Source organism: Oratosquilla oratoria, chromosome 1, assembly GCF_046742065.1.
Source record: "Oratosquilla oratoria isolate Oo_2021 chromosome 1, ASM4674206v1, whole genome shotgun sequence".
Taxonomy (NCBI): Eukaryota; Metazoa; Arthropoda; class Malacostraca; order Stomatopoda; family Squillidae; genus Oratosquilla; species Oratosquilla oratoria.
In genome coordinates, this window is record NC_134777.1 from 31700457 (window position 1) to 31705456 (window position 5000).

The 5000-nt window shown below is 39.4% G+C and overlaps 1 protein-coding gene across 3 annotated transcripts in view; it reads left to right on the forward strand.

Annotated features, from left to right (window-relative positions):
• The window catches only part of LOC143032562 (cuticlin-3-like), a 236720-nt gene that overhangs the window by 142817 nt on the left and 88903 nt on the right, over positions 1-5000 (forward strand). The window lies entirely within an intron of this gene.

A 5000-nucleotide genomic window follows, 5' to 3' on the forward strand; every position in this document is an offset into this window, starting at 1 on the left:
TGGTGTAAGAGAGAATCAAGGAGGGTAACAGAATGGATGAATAGTAAAGTCAAAAGTGATAAGTTTTCTTCTTCGGGTACAGACTAATCTCCAACCACAGAAGAATGCTGCGCGACGCTGGTCCTTACGGGTGCCCTCCCTAAACTTCTACTATATGGATGGTAAAATATGGCGAGAGGAAGAACAAAGCTATTTGTCATCAAGTTTTTGGTCACTGATATTAGAAAACTCAAATGAAGAGATGCTTGATACATATCATTCTGTTAGTCTTCAGTCTTTGTTTTTTCCGTAAAGAGCCTGCGTCAAGTTCTTCCCACAATAAAATGATAAACAAAAATATAAATAAATTAATAAATTAGGTAATTGAATAATAAATAGATGAATAAATAAATATAAATTGTCTCGAGTAGCATGACCTCCACATTTGCAAACTCTTCCCCTTTCACTATCCGTCCCCACATCTCCTCCTCCTCCTCTTTCTCCTCCTCCCCCTCCTCCTCCTCCCTCTCCCCTCCACCACAACCAATGCCCACATGGGGCTCGAATCTGTTAAGGTCATCCAATTGTTTAACTTTTTTTTAACTTCGTTTATGGGCCCACGTGATTGCGTAAACTATGATCTAGATTCTTTGCAGTTGAAGGGTATGGCTTCAAAAGTATGCATAATACTGCATAAAACACACTTATAAGACCATGTTCGTTTATACACAAACTCGAAAATGTGTTTACGTACAGGTATATACACACACATATATATATATATATACATATATGCATACATATATAAATGTATATACATGAATATATATATAAATACATATATATATTAAGATATATAAACACATATATAAATATATATACATATATATATATATACATATATAAATATATATACATTAAAATATATAAACACATGTATATTATATACATATATAAATATATATACATATATATATATATAGTATGTGTGTATGCATATATATGTATGCATATATGTATGTATATATGTGTGAATATACTTGTACGTAAACATATTTTCGAATATGTGTATAAACGAACATGGTCTTACTAGTGCGTTTTATGCAGCATTATATATATATATATATACATATATATATATATATATATATATATATATATATCCATATATATATATATATGTGTGTGTGTGTGTGTGTATAAAATATACCTATATATATATATATGTTTATATATACACATATATATACATATATATATATATATATATATATATATATACTGTATATATATACATATACATATATATATGATATACATATATGCGTATATATATATATTTAAATATATATATATATACATATATATACAATATACACATATATATATTATATATATACATATATGTATATATATATATATATATATATATATACATATATATATATATATATATATATGACTGGAGCCGTGTGGAAATTCTACACGTGGGACTTGAAAAGAAAATAAGAAAAACTGTGGAAGCCGCACATATCGCCACCAGGGAAAATAACAATGACAGAGACGGATTTAAATACTTTTCCAAAACAGCAAGTGTCGTGATGATTAAATCATTAGCCAAAGAAAAGACCTGACACATCCTTTCACAGCTGGCCGGGTTTCCTCTCGCTGCGAATATAAGACTTGTGGTCTAATTGTAATGCAACACGCCCTCTGAAGACCTTGTTGGTCGAAACGTTACGGCAATAAACTCTATTCCCAACACATCTTCGTTTGCCCTTCCCCACCCATTTCTTTCTCATGTATATATATATATATATATATATATATATATATATATATATATATGAATCATTTTACATTTTATAACCATTATTGATGCAACTTGAGATCTAAACATGGCAGTATTGCAAGACCCTCTTTAATACGGTGTCGTACTCCATAAGCTTCTGTTCCGATTGACGTCAGATGATTCTATTCAGCTGAGGAGGGGTCTTGAGACAAAACGGGAGTTTCGGTTGTTCGAGCCCGCCCCTCGGCTGAATAGAACCGTTTGGGACAAAAGTCCATGTTGAAGGGTTTAGCGTGACGCCCTGTCGACCCGGGGGTCCTGGACACCTCGAGACTTGCAGAATCATCGGAAAGCCAAAACTGTGACCACAGTAATCCCCGCAGTCTCCTCCCTTGAGCGAAGTTATTCATTCCGCGAAGTCGAGAATGGATCACAAAATTTCTTAAAGACAAATACCACCTTCAATACAGTGACTTTTTCTTTTCTATATATATATATATATTTTCCTTAACTGAGTAATAACATGCAGTTTTGGGATTCAGTGGCCATCCTGAATCGGTTCTTTACTGAGACTCCTCAGCTACTCGTGTCCATTCACAGACACAAGATCCTTAAAAGTGCGTCACCGTCATAAAGATGTTAAATGCTTCCTCGCCTCTCCCGCTGCCACCAATGTGACCGTCACGCTACACGAGGCGTCCAAAGGAAAGGGGGCACGTGCAGACCAGGATGGAAAGTGGGAGGAGGGAGAGATGGAGTTGGGAGGAAGGACAGAGGGAGCTGAGAGGGGGGGGGAAGGAGTAAGAGGGGAGAGCGAATCCCACAATGGTAGGAGACCATCAGTAAGGGAACTTCAGTATGGGAGAGTAATTAGTGAGGGTTACCAAAAGGTAAGGAAGGGTACGTGTGGAGGGAGACGATTACAGGGAGGGAAAGGGGGGAGGGGAGGAGGGGAAGAGGGAGTTGGGAGGGGGAAATGGGTAAGAGGGGAGGGCAAAGTTAACTTGGAGATCAATGATAAGGGACCATCAGTATAAGAACTTCAGTACAGGAGGGCAATTTGTGGGGGATACCAAAGGTAAGGAAGGGGGGGGGAGAGGTATTCGTCGTAGGACCATATGTCAAGGAGCTATTTTTATGGGGGTTTAGTGGGTGGGTGGTTGCGAATAAGGAAATAACTGGGTATAGGGAAATCATAAGCTACGGGAGGCATAAGCGAGACCCCAATAGGATTGTGTGGATTTCAAGAGACAGGATATGATGGTCACCTGGGACTGAAAGAAAGAGAGAGAGAGAGAGAGAGAGAGAGAGAGAGAGAGAGAGAGAGAGAGAGAGAGAGAGAGAGAGAGAGAGAGAGAGAGAGAGAGAGAGAGAGAGAGAGAGAGAGAGAGAGAGAGAGAGAGAGAGAGAGAGAGAGAGAGAGAGAGAGAGAGAGAGAGAGAGAGAGAGGAAGAGAGAGAGGGGGGATACCGAGCACCTCGTTTAAACCAGGATATCTCTTGATCGATGGACGTTTTATCCAACAGAAGGAACGTCTCGGACCTCGAACTCGGGTCCCAAGTCGTATGGCTCTGCCAGATGTCACACTTTTTTTTTTTTTTTGGGGGGGGGAGTAATTTCACCAGTCGATGAATATGCACACACACACACATTGATCAAAAGAAAACATGTACTTGGGTGTAATATATCACAAAGATATGTTCATGGAGGGCTGACGGATGCGCCATGCGTTCTCAAAGAACCGTTCATGACGAGAGCTGATGGATCGAAGAGCAGTACAGTCGGTGACAAAAATTGATGCGACGCATCGATGTGTCAGAGTTCCACGGTTTCGTTAATTTATTCTACCTAAGGGGGAAAACGCCACAGCAAATTTTCTAAATACTATCTCGAGTTCAATTAGTCTCTTCGGGGCAAGGTTCTACCTGTAGCTGAATAAAATCGCCTGACATCAGCATAATAAAAGTTGTAAAGCGAGCCATTGATGCGGGGGACTAACTGAGAAAGCCCCAACTTGTTCAGGACGAGGCTTCTTCTGTGGCTGAATAAAACTATCCGTCTTTGGTCAGAGACAGATCTGTAAAGTGGACGACATTATAAATATTCATTTCAGGAAATGTGGAACAGGTGGAGAAGGAAGCGTGCGGAAGAGGAAGTGGATGGATGGCCGAACTGATGGTAGGGTATCAGAACAAAGAATGGAAGAGAAGAGAGGAAGAGGAAAGAGGAGGAGAGAGAAGGATGCGGAAGGACGTTAGAGAGGAAGGATATGAGATTCACAAAGGATAACACACAAGAGAACAGAAAATCATGATGTTTCTTAAATTCACTTTAATATAAGAACATAAGAATGAAGGAGACTGCAAGAGACCATAAGGCCTACACTAAGCAGTTCCATGTCCATGACCGCCTGTTATCCCCATCCACAAAGTTGTCTAACCTTTTCTTAAAGCAACCGATAGTTTTAGAGCTCATTACACGGTTGCTAAGTCAATTCCATTCGTTGATCACTCTATTAATTAACCAGTTCAGATGATGACGACGATGATGATAACAATAATGATGACGATGTTCATATGGTGATGATGATGACGATGACGATGATGACGACGACGACGACAGCAAAGATGAATACGAAGACAGTAATAGTGATAACACTAATGTTAATAATGTGAACGACGAGGATGACAACAGTGGTGACGATGACGATGACGATGTCGTAATAAAAGAGTTGGGTAGATGGGAGTTGAGGGAGGGAGTTGAGGAGAGAGGAAATGGAAGGGAGGCGTCTCACTGTGAAAGGAAATGCAAATATCTTTCTTTCTGTAGGGCCAGGATGTCCCTCCCCCGGCACCTCATTCTCCTTTCGCCATTAGAAAGGAATGTCCCCCGCCTACTTAGTCACAAAGTAGGCGGTACTCGGCCATGGAACAAATGACCCAAACAGGAAGTTTGCGAAAATGACTTAATCGCTTGTACTTAAGGGCGTAGAATATTAATCTGTTGACATATGACTCATATATTTTGTAGAGGTGTGGCTTGTGACATGTACTGATTGTGGAGAAGAGAGGAAGCAGTGAGGGAGGATGATGAAGGACAAGGGAGGAAGTATGGTAGATAGGGAGAAGAACTTTGTCACACGAAGAGAAGGATTGTTTCGTGTTCGTAGAAATGTTTTTAGAATACTCATGAAATAACTAATTCGTTTCTTTATGCCTTAAGAATCTCA